This window comes from Schistocerca piceifrons, chromosome 2 (genome assembly GCF_021461385.2).
Source record: "Schistocerca piceifrons isolate TAMUIC-IGC-003096 chromosome 2, iqSchPice1.1, whole genome shotgun sequence".
Lineage (NCBI taxonomy): Eukaryota > Metazoa > Arthropoda > Insecta > Orthoptera > Acrididae > Schistocerca > Schistocerca piceifrons.
In genome coordinates, this window is record NC_060139.1 from 476,431,792 (window position 1) to 476,447,725 (window position 15,934).

General features: G+C 44.8%; 1 protein-coding gene across 2 annotated transcripts in view; it reads right to left on the reverse strand.

Moving 5' to 3' along the window:
- Positions 1-15,934, reverse strand: part of LOC124777982 (poly(A)-specific ribonuclease PARN-like) — a 269,719-nt gene that overhangs the window by 101,903 nt on the left and 151,882 nt on the right. The window lies entirely within an intron of this gene.

Here is a 15,934-nt window from a genome sequence, read left to right on the forward strand (position 1 = left end):
CACATCCATGCCCAAGGCAGGATTCGAACCTGCGACCGTAGCAGCCACGCGGTTCCGGACTGAAGCAAGAAGGAAAACATTAATGGCTCATTTTAGTTACCAATAAGGCCTTCTTTTTATTTACACTAAAAGAATTAGCCTATTATTTATCTGACAATCAGTTTGTCAGAACTTTCATTTGTACATCTACACTAATATTATCCAACATACCACAGCTCCACCCCAACAGTTCCTAAGATTTTTTGAAGTGACAAGGAGCAAAAAAAAGGATGCTTTGCAAAAACAGAGCTAGGTAATGTACATGAATCTTTTAGGAAAAAAAGGGGGTTGGGTATGATAAATGAAGAGTTAATTTGATACATAAATAAAGTACTTAACATATAGATGGCCAAAGACTTTAAAGTTAGCATAGCTTCTGGATCCAATCATAAATAAATATAGTAATTATTTCTACTTTTGGCACTATATGATAAAGTTGACAAAAAGAAACCACCTAGACTTACCACCCAAGCACGCCATTGTGGACTGAAAGGAGTTTTGGGAGAGGGGTTTGATGATGGCTGTAAGATAGGTCCAAATATATCAATGTTAGCAACCTAATTATATGTCCTCTTCACAAATTTCGGTTTTTCAAGGCACCAAATTGTTTGACAGAAGAGGATACTCCAAACATTTAGCTCGAACAGTCATAATTAAAAGCGTGCTTAGTATCGCTGCCAGCAAACATCGCAATGGAGGTAGTTAAGAAGGCACAGCAGTATAGTTCTGAAAGCTGCTATGGAGGGCACACCCGTAGTATGGACAGACTCGCTGACAGAAGTGTTAGCTTCCAGGCGATAGTAAGCTGAGCAGGCCAGTGCCAAGACAACCACCATGGACTTGCCTTGTGCATCTTGTCAAGTGTCGCTGCCAAGTGTGAAACTGTTAGTTGCCCACACCAGTCGCGTGGCAAGTTTATTGCTGTGCACAGTTCTCCATGGTTTCGGATATAATGCTTCCCGTACATTGAATCGCATGGCAAGTTTCATTTTCTCTAACAGGGTCCTGATCTGCGGTTATTACTGAGCCACTGTTGGCCCTTGAAGTACTCGTGTTGACAGTGTAATAAAGTGGTGTTGTCACACCTGTGCGGACACCGAAGTATGTAACATATAATAATCAAGCGCAACAGCCAAATTCATGGCATACAAATATAGCCAGAGGCATCAAGCATGTGCAGTCTGGCAAATATTCCAAATACGGTCCACTACAGTTATTTTCCATTTCATATTTCCCCACCCCACCCTAATTAATTAATGATACAAAGTAGGATGAAGTTTAAGAGACTAGTTATGAAGATTTAGCTAAAGGAGGATACTGAAGTGCAAATAAATGAATGTGCATTTTAAGTTCACTGGGGTTGTAAATACTGTAAAAGTGAATAATCCAGTACACACTCCTGTTAAAGAGGAATGGACTTCCCTAAAACCGGCAACCATATTTGGAAAGACTCATATAGGTATGGCAACAATAACAGCAAAGAAACTGTGTATAATAGAAGAAACACTTGTGAAGAAATCAAAATGGATAAGGTTGTACGAAGATTAGGTTCAGCATACAAAGGAGTGAGAATAACATTCAGAGAATTTAAAGAAAAGTTGTGCAAAAGGAATTCAACCATTAAATGCAGAAGAGAGAAAGCAAATCGATGGGAAGAGTATACTGAGTGTCTCTAAGAGAGGGAGGAAATAACAATATTGTGAAAAGGAAAGTTGCTACAAATTGGCGTTGATTTTAGAGGACACACGAGATCCAGTATTAGAGTTTGACCAAAGCTTTAGACGACTGTGATGAAACACGGCAGACAGGGCATGTAACACTCCAGTAGAATTTCTAAAATCAGCCAAATGATAAAAGTTAGTGTGTCGAATCTATGAGACTGAAGATCTAACAACAGACTTTCAGTAGAATATCATCCACGCAATCCTGAACACAGCAAAGGTTTGGAAACTACCACACAATCAGCTCAATAGTTCATGCATCAAAATTACTGCTGACTAGAAAAACATACGGAACAATGAAAGAGAGAGAATTGCTGATGTAACAACCAAAATATTACGAAAAGGATAGATCATTACTCACCATATAGAGGAGGCATTGAATCGCAGCCAGGCACAACAGAAAGACTGCTATATATTGAAGCCTTCAGCCAAAAGCCCTTCTTCCGAAATACAGAGAAAACACACACACACACACACACACACACACACACACACACACACACACACACACACACACACACGAGACCACTGTCACCGGGCACTGTGGCAGGAGACTTGTGTGTGTGAGTTGTACTTGTGTGAATATGTATGTTTTCTACTTCAGAAGTAAGACTTTTGGCTGAAAGCTTAAATGTATAGTAGTATCTCCTCCTTATGGTGAATAGCAATCTATGCTTTTCATAATTTTGTAATTGCTGATGTGTTAAATAAGAATCAATTTTGGTTAAGACACGCAGTTGTGATATATTGTTTGATACCTGAAGCTTAGTGGGAAAAAACCAAGACACTTCAATAAGATTTGCCAAACTAATGGTTCTAACTCCATAGAGTGAGCTCGTGTAATCTAACAGCATGTGCCTCTATCGCTGGCCTAAAGAGGTCCCTTGCATAGACACAGACGATGCACCAAGTGTATCCCTTCTTGTGGAAGTGGAATGAAAGTTGGTTGGTGGGAATTCTGATTTCGTGTTTGTACAATGTTACAATATTTTTGGTGACAAGTGTGGTATTCTACTCAGTGTGTCTCCTATCTCGATTTGCTATGGCCAACATTTTAGAGGAAGAAATTCTTCAATTTCTTGTTGAACAGCAGTGAGCTCTCACCAAACATGCTCTCTCTGTGGCAGCAGCATTGCTGACACATCAGGATTCATCACCCTTGACACAACCCTCGCCGTTTCCACCATATGATGATTCTGTGGAAGATTGAGATACATATGAAAAACGCCTTCAGCAACCTTTTCAAGCTCTTGGGGTCACCAGCACCAATATGTGTAAGACTTTCTTTCTGTCACGGATTTCTCGGTGTGTTTTGTCACTTTTTGTATCAGCTAGCTCATTTTCAGGAACCTGCCAGTCTCTCTTTCGATGAAATGTGTCAGCTGCTCTCTACTTATCACTGCAAATGTACTGTGTACTCATATTATTGCTGCTCAGGTTGAGTTCTAATGTTGTCAAAAGTGGCCGCAACAGTTGTAGAGTTGGGCAACCGAACTTCATGGGCTTAGTCGTTATTGCCAGTTTTGTTACTCATATGCTGATTTGATGGTTCGTGATGCTATAATACACCTGGCCTCTGACAGGGAAGTTTATGCACATGCTTTACGATATGAAAATCCCTCTCTCTCAGATGTTCTGAACGCTGCCCAGTCCTCTGGAGTATCTAGGGCAGCAGGAAATCAGGTGAGAGCTGGGTGTGAAGCAGCTGCCATTGTTTCTCCTCCTCCTCAGACTCTGTCTGTCAGCTCATAGTGGGAAGACGATGTCACAGTCATGCAACCACAGTCTTCATGCCACACGGAGCAGCACTGTGCTAAGCAGCAACAGCAGTGAGCATCACATCATCAGTCAGCATCACAGTAACAGCTGTGTGCCTCTCCCTCTCCCATGACGCCCTTATTGTTTTGTTTAACGTGAACAGACCATGTGCTCAATGCCCAACCTCCCCCATCAGACATGAACATAGATGTGAACAGTGTTATCCAAGTGATGTTAAGGCCAAATAAACTTTATATTACAGTACATGTTATGGACAGTATGTTAAAAATGCAAATGGACACTGTTGCAGCAGTGACTTCGTTAAATTCTCAAACCTATGGGGATATTTGATCACCAGCATTATCCCCTGTCTCTCTATACTACTCCCATAGTGTATAAAGCAGCTGTTTGGCCTCTGACCTTTCTAGTGATGGATGAAGCCAAGACTGAAAACTTTTTTGAGTTATATGCCTACAAAATTTTTGGGTTCTCTGTTTCCGAAAGGTGCATCTGGTATCAGATCAAGTTCCGTACCAACAACTGGATGTGCTTTGCTTGGAATATTCCTCCCTATTTTTGGAAGGTTTAGGGTGTGCCATACATTTCAAGGCTTATATTACAATGAAACAGATGGCACACCATTGTTTTTTCTATGGCTGCCCAATTCCAACAATTTTATGGGAGTGTCAAATTAGAACTACATCACCTTACATCTTTGGGTGTTATCATGCCTGTCTCCCCTAGTGAATGGTCTACTCAGCTGGTAATTGTCACAAAATCTAACACCAACCTTCGGTTCTGTGGTGATTTTAAAAAGTTTGTGTATGCACAGACTCTATTATTTATAGCTCTCTCTTACCCCAGCAGGATGAACTCTTAGCAAGGCTTTCCAGGGGCCAATATTTAAAAAAAAAAAGACTTGTTGGAAGCCTCTGGATGAGGATTCCAAACCCATCCTCGTAGTGAATACCTCCTTCAGTTTACACCACTATCAGTGGCTGCAATTTGGCAAAGCTAGTACCCCTGCCATTTTTCAATGATTTTTGGAGCAAATCACGGCTTCTGTGCTGGCGTGCATTAACTACTTGATGACATTGTGGTTTCTGGTTTCCCAACAAATAAAGACTTACAGATTATTTGCATCTTGTTCTGTGGTGATTTTAAAAATTATTGATAGCTATCTCTTACCCCAGCAGGATGAACTCCTAGCAAGGCTTTCCAGGGGCCAATATTTTTCAAAAATAGACTTGTTGGAAGCCTCTGGATGATTATTCCAAACCCATCCTCGTAGTGAATACCTCCTACAAGTTGAAATGTAACTTGGACAAAATTCAATTTTTCAGTAGTCTATCATCTATCTCAGTTTTGAAGTCTCGCTAGCTGGCATCAGGCCTTTGGCCATCACACCAATGAGTGGCTCAGCCACTTCATACTTACTTATATAAAGCCTTCCTTTTCACTGGTTGACCACCTGCAAATGTGCTAATAGCCTATTGAATTCAAAAATGAACTTGGCGCCATGCTTGATTACTTTCCAATGGGTCCACCATCTTGTTTTAGCCACAGATGCCTCTCAGTGTGGCCTTGGGGCTATTCTCACACACAAATTTGCAAATGGTTCCAAATTCCCTATTGCATATGCTTCCAAAACTCTATACCAGGTGCAACAGAGCTGCTCACAGATAGAAAAAGAAGTCACTGCTATTGTGTATGCACTCAAAAATTTCTTGTTTTCCTACACAGTTCTAAATTTCATTTCATTACTGATCATAAACATCTGGTTCCTCTTTTCCACTCTTTAACATGTTTACCAGACAAAGCATCCCATTGCCTGCAATGCTGGGCTCGGTTTTTATCACACTCTAACTATAAGATTCATTTCCAACCCACTGCACAACACGCTGACATGTATGCTGTCTCCTGATTGCCAAGTGGTCCTGATCCAGCATTTGATCAGGATGAACTGATGTGTTTCCATTTACACGTCAACAACCAAAACACTGTGGACTGTTTTACCATTACCGGTTCTCAGATTTTGGCAGCTGTCATAGGCAATCCTGTTTTACGTCAGGTTGTTCACTTTGTCCACCATGGAAGGTCGGATAAACTGCCGGGCTGAGTGTAGGATCCCTTCCACAATTACTATGCTCTCTGCCACCGCCTCTCAATTCTTGATGGTGTGTTACTGTTGGCTGCTGAAGAATGACATCACTGACAATGAGATCACATGTATTTTGACACCTTGCCTACACCACATCACCCATCGAATGGCACTATAGGCCTCTCTATCCCAGTGGCCCACCCCCAGCACCCGTGGGAGTGTATTCATGCTGATTTTGTGGGTCCACTCCTTAACTTTTTTTGGCTTGTAGTAGCTGACACTTTTTCAAAATTTGCTTTCATGGTTTGTTACCTGTACACATTCACAGGGGCTACGGTCAAGGCCCTCTCAAAGATTTTTTCCTCAGGTGGATTTCTATATAATGCTTGTGACGGACAATGACCCACAGCTTGTGTCTCAAGATATGAAGATTTTTGTACAAAGAGCAGCATCCAGCATGTTACAACCCCTCCCTTTCATCCTCAACCTGATGTTGAGGTGTAGTGACTGGTCAGTACATTTAAAACTCAGATGAAAAGAAATGTTACTCAATCTTTTCCCACTGAAGCCGGAGAGCCCTCCGTTCCCTTGGCTGCTCCTCTATCTGCATCAGCCCTTGTGACGCAGTCCACACCCACTCCAGCTCTTGTGCTGCCTTCCTTCTGGGTGCCACCGCCATCAGGTAGAGTAGAGAGCACCGGGTTGTCTTCACCTTAACAGCCCCTGTTGTCGCCACTGCCATCTTCTCTGCTGCCTCCATCGCCCAGTGCTTGCCCCGAAGGGGACATGGATACAGCACCTCCATCACTAGTGCTCACTTACGGTCTCTCGCAGAGGAGTGAGTGCCACGCCTGTCCACACCTGTGTCATTTCAGACCACATTCTTCTGTGATAGCACGACACCTGCTCCAGCAGTTGTCCCCTTCCAATGAAGGCATGGACATCTCCACAGTGACCACTTTCTTCCCAAGAGGGGACAAGTGTTGTAACCCTCTAGAATGAGATCATGTAATCAAACAGCATACACCTCCATGTATGGCCAAAGAGGTTGCCCCGCGCTGGCGCAGCAAGTGCTGTGTCGTGTGCAAACAGCCTCAAATAAGCCAGCATGCCGGATTCTGTGCCAGACTAAATTTTACATGACGATTGTATACTCAATCGTTAGACTATGCTTGAATGTATTCTACGGTTAAATGTGATTGTACTGATTCCTACTTCATTTAGTGTCTTAGTTTATATTTTCATGAAAAAATGGAATGAAAGTTGGTTGATCGGAATTCTGATATTGTGTTTGTCCAACATGACAATACTAAGGAAGGTGTTGGATGATGTCATGTGCTGCAAGATACCTCAGTAACTCAGAAAAAATAGGTATATGCTATAGAAAAAGGCGAGTAACATACAATATGAACAAGAACCAAGAGGGACCAATAATAATTGAAGAGTAAAGGTGAATTTCTCAGATTAAAAAGGGTATGAGGCAGAGATGTAGTCATTCTTCCCCGCTGTTGAACCTGTATCTCCCCAAAGAAGCAACAACAGAAAAAAAAGAGTGTTCAGGAATTAGATAAGAATTCAGGGTGAAAGGATATAATAATAATAATAATAATAATAATTGTGGTGTCACCGCCAGACACCACACTTGCTAGGTGGTAGCCTTTAAATCGGCCGCGGTCCGTTAGTATACGTCGGACCCGCGTGTCGCCACTGTCAGTGATTGCAGACCGAGCGCCGTCACACGGCAGGCAGGTCTAGAGAGACGTCCTAGCACTCGCCTCAGTTGTACAGCCGACTTTGCTAGCAATGGTTCACTGATAAATTACGCTCTCATTTGCCAAGATGATAGTTAGCATAGCCTTCAGTTATGTCATTTGCTACGACCTAGCAAGGCGCCAATATCAATTCCTGTTTATCTTGTGATGCATGTACAGTCAGAGCGATGTTCACCAATTATGGATTAAAGTTAAGTATTCCAACAGCTACGTACTTTATTTGTTAGACTCAAATCCTTTAACTGTTCCAGACCTCACGCCAGTTTGCATGAGCTTAAACGCGTGCATTTCGGCCTCCTCTAGCAACACTTCATTTGGCGACAAGTATAAAAACGGTCTTCTTCTTTATATTGCACTAATTTACTTGTGTCAAGGCTTCGCCACAATCTTCAGATGTACTGTCCGAATTTTATCGCTTGCAGAATCAGCAGACGCAGGCCTTATTGGATGCCCTTGGACAGCTCGTCCAGGGTCAACTTGCAATGCAAAACGATGCGGCAGCTGCCGCTCCACCGCTCCCGCAGCCACAACATGCTGTTGCACCACCTTTTCGTCCTTTTGATGCGGCACTGGAAAGCTGGACGGAGTGGTCACGCCAATTTGGATTCCATCTCGCCGCCTACAGAATTCAATTCAAGGTAACGAGCGGCAGCCTTTTTTGTTGGCATGCGTCGGAGTTTCCACGTACCGTATGATAGTGAAATTATTTCCCCGATGCGACGTAGCACCTCTGTCCTACGAAGAAATTTTGTCTGCATTAGATGCATATTTCAAAGAATCAGTCAATGTGGTTGCAAAAAGGTATACGTTCTTTCGTACAAAACGTATGGTCGGTCAATCTAATCGGGAGTGGGTTGCAACGTTCCAAGGGCTTACTAGGGATTGTGCTTTTGAGTGTGAATGTGGACTCCCTTATTCAGATACTATGGTACGTGATGCAATTGCACAGAACGTTTCTGATGTTCGTATAAGGGAACAGATTTTGAAACCAGTCAATCCCTCCCTTCAACAAGTGATGGACATATTGGATAGGCAGGACACACTTGACTTTTCTCAGGAATCATTTGAAACTTCGTCAGCTATGTGTCACATTAACTGGCCCGCCGGGCGAGCTGCACGGAACAGTAAACAGCCCTCGCGCCCATCCGCGCAGCTGCCGCCAAGCTCTCCGCTACGTGTGCCGCGCAAGCAAGCAAATGCAGTGCTAAAATCATGTCCGCGGTGTGCAACTAGACATTCGCGTGAGAATTGCCCGTCACGCCAAGCTATTTGCTTTTTCTGTAATAAAAAAGGCCATGTTCAGAGTGTTTGCCAGAAAAAGCTCAGAACGGACACTCACAACCATTCCAGGCCCTTTGCTTCGTGCCAGAATCGAACCAAGAATACTCAGGCTCGTGGTCCTTCGCCCATGGCAATTCATGTAGTTCATTCCACTGTGCCTAGTGCCACTCTCTCTAACAGTGACTGTGTTCGTCCCACAAAAAGTGTGCGTCGACGTCGCAGGAAATCCCGTCAAGTAGCAAGTGATTCTGTACCAGTGTCAGTTCACGTTGCACGAGACAGTCGCTCTTGTCGTCAGCAGGACAATAAACTTTTTGTAGATTTGGACAGTCATGGCACCGTGATACCATTCCAGCTCGATACCGGAGCTGCAGTTTCTCTGATCAATCACGACACGTACCAACAGCTGGGCACACCTCCGTTGCGTGCCGCAAATGTTAAGTTAACTAGCTATTCCGGTCAGGATATCCCTGTGTTAGGACAGTGCAGCCTTCTTGCAACATACAAGGGACAAACAAAACTTGTGTCATTTTACGTTCTTTGTTCTTCTTCTGCAGTGAACTTGTTTGGTTTAGATTTATTTCAGTTGTTTAACTTGTCTATAGTAAATCAGGTCCTATCAGTGAACCAGACTGTGCCTTCAGACAGTGTTTCTCGTCTATGTGAAGAATTTGCAGACATTTTAGCACCGGGCCTTGGTTGCGCTAAGAACTTTAAAGCACATTTGGAACTGAAAGTAAACACGCAACCGACATTTTTCAGAGCGCGCAATGTTCCCCACGCATTGCGTGATGAGGTCGCAAGAACATTACACGATTTGGAATCACAAGGTGTGATTGAACGTGTGCAGGCTTCTCTCTGGGCATCACCCTTAGTCATTTTGCCAAAACCTTCCGGAAAATTGAGACTTTGTGTCGACTTCAAGGCAACAGTGAATCCCCAACTAGTGACTGCAACTTTTCCTTTACCCCGCCCGGAAGATCTTTTTGACAAACTGTGCCCGGGTAAATATTTTTTGAAGTTGGACCTAGCAGATGCGTACTTGCAAATACCGGTGGACGAAGAATCCCAGCGCGTTTTGGTGGTTAACACGCATCTTGGTTTGTATCGATTCAAAAGACTGCCATTCAGGTGTGCATCCGCCCCTGCATTGCTTCAGCAGTATCTGCAAACTGTTTGTGCCTCGGTCCCTACTGCAGCAAACTATCTGGACGATGTTGTGATCTCCGGCAAGACGGAAGAAGAACATTTAGCCAATCTCAGAACATTATTTCAGGTCTTGCGACAAAATGGTCTTCGCTTGCGGAAGGACAAATGTGTGTTTTTTGCTCGGGACTTACCCTACCTGGGCCATGTACTCAAAGCCCAAGGCATACATCCGAGTCCAGAGCACATCCGTGTCATACAAGACTTGCCTTCACCGCAGAATTTGATGCAGCTACAGGGTGTGCTGGGAAAATAAATTACTATAACAGATATGTGCGCCACGCCTCTTCAATTTCAGCTTCGTTTCATCGCTTACGCCGTAAAGGTGTTCTGTTCGTCTGGACGACGGACTGCGAACGCGCCTTTCCCCTGTTGAAATCGGCGTTGCTTTCCACTACTTGCCTCATGCCACTCGATCCCCAGAAACCCCTTTTGTTGATGGTAGATGCATCGGATTTCGGGATCGGTGCTGTGCTTGCGCACAAAGATGGATCGCATGATCGCCCTATTGCCTTTGCGTCCAAATTTCTCTCGTCTGCGCAAAGAAATTATTCACAGATAGAGAAAGAAGCTTTGGCTCTCGTATTTGGTGTTACAAAGTTTCATGATTTCTTGTATGGTCGTCCCTTTACCATCATCACAGACCACAAACCTTTGACATCGCTTTTTCATCCGACCAAGCCTGTACCTCCACGTACAGCGCAGAAATTCATTCGCTGGTCTATTTTCCTCTCGCAGTACCGCTACGATATCTTGTATCGGTCCACTGCTAAGCACGGAAACGCTGATGCGTTGTCCCGTTTGCCTGTTGCTGAGGATAGAGCATTCGATTCTTCCGAACTTGCTTGCATGTTCATTGATGCGGAAACCGATGACGTGGTCGAATCGTTTCCGATCGATTTTCATCGTGTGACTACAGCCACAGCTGCTGACCCTGTCCTTGCTACAGTTCTGCGTTTTGTTGCTACGCAATGGCCCTTGTCAAAGTCACGGATCGAGGATCCGTTGGTTCGCCGATTTTTTGCTCACAAGGAGAGACTTTTTGTTCGACGTGGTGTTTTGCTGTTGCGTTCTGATAATGATCAGTCCCGGGTCGTGGTCCCACGTTCGTTACAGTCCTCTGTCTTACGGCTTCTCCACCAAGGACATTGGGGTATAGCGCAAACGAAACAACTTGCTCGTCAGCATTGTACTTGGTTCGGAATCGATGTTGCGATTACGAATATGTGCTCTTCTTGCATGGCGTGTGCCGCACAACAATCCGCACCGCTGCAGAAATTCTTTGCATGGCCGAAAGCCACTTCCCCTTGGCAACGCTTACACATCGATTTTGCTGGTCCATTCTGGAATGCTCGATGGTTGGTTGTGGTCGATTCTTTCAGTAATTTTCCTTTTGTTGTCCGGATGTCTTCTACGACGTCATCTGCCACCATCCAAGCGTTAACCGCTATCTTTTGTATTGAAGGTCTTCCACAGACTATTGTTTCCGACAATGGCCCACAATTCATGTCCGCAGAGTTTCAGTCATTCTGCAAGGCCAATGGTATTCAACATCTGACATCCGCGCCGTTTTCGCCTCAGTCAAACGGTGCCGCTGAATGATTGGTCCGGACTTTCAAGTCACAGATGTTGAAGTTCAAAGAGTCGCATTCTCGGGAGGACGCGTTATTGCTCTTCTTGTCCTCGTATCGCTCTCAGCCCCGAGATGGTCGCTCGCCGGCTGAGTTGCTCCACGGTCGTCCTCATCGAACCTTGATGTCTTTGCTACATCCGCCGCAGCAGGTTCCTGTGCAGTGGCAGACGCCTGCTTTTGCTCCAGGCGACGTTGTATACTATCGCAACTATCGAGGTTCACGGCGTTGGTTCGCAGGGCACATTCTTCGCTGCCTTGGCCGCGCTATGTATCTGGTTTTGGGGGCCTCTGGTGAGGTGCGTCGGCATCTCAATCAGCTGCGCCTCTGTCGTCGCCTGGGTTCTGCCGCTCCGCGTCTGCTTTCAGCGACGGTGCCGTCCGGTCAGCGCCCTGGGGACCCATCTACTGGCTCGCCTCATCCCCACGTGTTACCAACGCTGCCTTACATTTTGCCCCATGGCGATGTACCGCCGCCGACTGTTCTCCCGCCGGCGCCGCCCGCAGTGGACGCGTCGCTGCAGCCGCCAAACGCCTCCCTGGGTCACGCGCCGCCGATCGCTTCCCGTGACCAGCTGTCCTCTGATATGGTACTCTTGCCCGCTCCGGACCAGATGTCGTCTTCGCCCGTCGGGTGCACCACCCCAATGGAGGTCGACTCTTCGGCCCCTCCTGTCTCTCTACGGGCGCATACACCGCATGTTGGCGTGCACCCTGGACTAGGTTTTCAGGCGTTTCCTAGCTCCCCTCGGACCAAATGGCAGGGTGCGGGTGGCACAGCCTCGCCTGTTGTTAGGCTCCCCACCTCGTCGCATATGTCAACATGGGATCCTCCCCACGGCGGGCGGAAGCCTTACAACACAACCGTACGCCGATTTGTGGGGGAGGAATGTGGTGTCACCACTAGACACCACACTTGCTAGGTGGTAGCCTTTAAATCGGCTGCGGTCCGTTAGTATACGTCGGACCCGCGTGTCGCCATTGTCAGTGATTGCAGACCGAGCGCTGCCACACAGCATGTCTAGAGACACGTCCTAGCACTCGCCCCAGTTGTACAGCCGACTTTGCTAGCAATGGTTCACTGATAAATTACGCTCTCATTTGCCGAGACAATAGTTAGCATAGCCTTCAGCTACGTCATTTGCTACGACCTAGCAAGGCGCCAATATCAATTCCTGTTTATCTTGTGACGCATGTACAGTCAGAGCGATGTTCACCAATTATGGATTAAAGTTAAGTATTCCAACAGCTACGTACTTTATTTGTTAGACTCAAATCCTTTAACTGTTCCAGACCTCACGCCAGTTTGCATGAGCTTAAACGCGTGCATTTCGGCCTCCTCTAGCAACACTTCAATAATAATAATAATAATAATAATAATAATAATAATAATAATAATTTGATTCACTGATAACATTGCTATCCTTAGTGAAAGTGAGGAAGAATTACAGTACCTTCTAAATGAAATGAACAGACTAGCAAGAGCAGAATACAGATTGAGAGTAAGCGAAGTGCAGGAATTCTGTTACCTTAGGTGCAAAACAATGCATGACAAATTAGCAATGATGTAAGTATCAGACAAGCAGAGGGAGCATTCCTACATCTACATCTACATTTATACTCCGCAAGCCACCCAACGGTGTGTGGCGGAGGGCACTTTATGTGCCACTGTCATTACCTCCCTTTTCTGTTCCAGTCGCGTATGGTTCGCGGGAAGAACGACTGTCTGAAAGCCTCCGTGCACGCTCGAATCTCTCTAATTTTATATTCGTGATCTCCTCGGGAGGTATAAGTAGGGGGAAGCAATATATTCGATACCTCATCCAGAAACGCACCCTCTCGATACCTGGCGAGCAAGCTACACCGTGATGCAGAGCGCCTCTCTTGCAGAGTCTGCCACTTGAGTTTGCGAAACATCTCCGTAACGCTATCACGGTTACCAAATAACCCTGTGACGAAACGCGCCGCTCTTCTTTGGATCTTCTCTATCTCCTCCATCAAACTGATCTGGTATGGATCCCTCACTGATGAGCAATACTCAAGTATAGGTCGAACGAGTGTTTTGTAAACCACCTCCTTTGTTGATGGACTACATTTTCTAAGGACTCTCCCAATGAATCTCAACCTGGTACCCGCCTTACCAACAATTAATTTTATGTGATCATTCCACTTCAAATCTTTCCGCACGCATACTCCCAGATATTTTACAGAAGTAACTGCTACCAGTGTTTGTTCCACTATCATATAATCATACAATAAAGGAGCCTTCTTTCTATGTATTCGCAATATATTACATTTATCTATGTTAAGGGTCAGTTGCCACTCCCTGCACCAAGTGCCTCTCCACTGCAGATCTTCCTGCATTTCGCTACAATTTTCTAATGCTGCAACTTCTCTGTATACTACAGCATCATCCGCGAAAAGCCGCATGGAACTTCCGACACTATCTACTAGGTCATTTATATATATTGTGAAAAGCAATGGTCCCATAACACTCCCTTGTGGCACACCAGAGGTTACCTTAACTTCTGTAGACGTCTCTCCATTGATAACAACATGCTGTGTTCTGTTTGCTAAAAACTCTTCAATCCAGCCACACAGCTGGTCTGATATTCCGTAGGCTCTTACTTTGTTTATCAGGCGACAGTGCAGAACTGTATCGAATGCCTTCTGGAAGTCAAGGAAAATAGCATCTACCTGGGAGCCTGTATCTAATATTTTCTGGGTCTCATGAACAAATAAAGCAAGTTGGGTCTCACACGATCGCTCTTTCCGGAATCCATGTTGATTCCTACAGAGTAGAGTCTGAGTTTCCAAAAACGACATGAGACACGAGCAAAAGACATGTTCTAAAATTCTACAACAGATCGACGTCAGAGATATAGGTCTATAGTTTTGCGCATCTGCTCGACGACCCTTCTTGAAGACTGGGAACCTGTGCTCTTTTCCAATCATTCGGAACCTTCCGTTCCTCTAGAGACTTGTGGTACACGGCTGTTAGAAGGGGGGCAAGTTCTTTTGCGTACTCTGTGTAGAATCGAATTGGTATCCCGTCAGGTCCAGTGACTTTCCTCGGTTGAGTGATTCCAGTTGCTTTTCTATTCCTTGGACATTTATTTCGATGTCAGCCATTTTTTCGTTTGTGCGAGGATTTAGAGAAGGAACTGCCGTGTGGTCTTCCTCTGTGAAACAGCTTTGGAAAAAGGTGTTTAGTATTTCAGCTTTACGCGTGTCATCCTCTGTTTCAATGCCATCATCATCCCGGAGTGTCTGGATATGCTGTTTCGAGCCACTTACTGATTTAGCATAAGACCAGAACTTCCTAGGATTTTCTGTCAAGTCGGTACATAGAATTTTACTTTCGAATTCACTGAACACTTCACGCATAGCCCTCCTTACGCTAACTTTGACATCGTTTAGCTTCTGATTGTCTGAGAGGTTTTGGCTGTGTTTAAACTTGGAGTGAAGCTCTCTTTGCTTTCGCAGTAGTTTCCTAACTTTTGTTGTTGAACCACGGTGGGTTTTTGCCGTCCCTCACAGTTTTACTCGGCACGTACCTGTCTAATACGCATTTTACGATTGCCTTGAACTTTTTCCATAAACACTCAACATTGTCAGTGTCGGAACAGAAATTTTCGTTTTGATCTGTTAGGTAGTCTGAAATCTGCCTTCTATTACTCTTGCTAAACAGATAAACCTTCCTCCCTTTTTTTATATTCCTATTAACTTCCATATTCATATTCAGGGATGCTGCAACGGCCTTATGATCACTGGTCCCCTGTTCTACACTTACAGAGTCGAAAAGTTCGGGTCTGTTTGTTATCAGTAGGTCCAAGATGTTATGTCCAGGAGTCAGTTCTCTGTTTAATTGCTCAAGGTAATTTTCGGATAGTGCATTCAGTATAATGTCACTCGATGCTCTGTCCCTACCACCCGTCCTAAACATCTGAGTGTCCCAGTCTATATCTGGTAAATTGAAATCTCCACCTAAGACTATAACATGCTGAGAAAATTTATGTGAAATGTATTCCAAATTTTCTCTCAGTTGTCATGCCACTAATGCTGCTGAGTCGGGAGGCCGGTAAAAGGAGCCAACTATTAACCTAGCTCGGTTGTTGAGTGTAACCTCCACCCATAATAATTCACAGGAACTAACCACTTCTACCTCACTACAGGATAAACTACTACTAACAGCGAGAAACACGCCACCACCGGTTGCATGCAATCTATCCTTTCTAGACACCGTCTCTGCCTTTGTAAAAATTTCGGCAGAATTTATCTCTGGCTTCAGCCAGCTTTCTGTACCTATAACGATTTCAGCTTCGGTGCTTTCTATCAGCGCTTGAAGTTCCGTTACTTTACCAATGCAGCTTGGACAGTTTACAATTACAATACCGATTGCTGCTTGGTCCCCGCATGTCCTGAC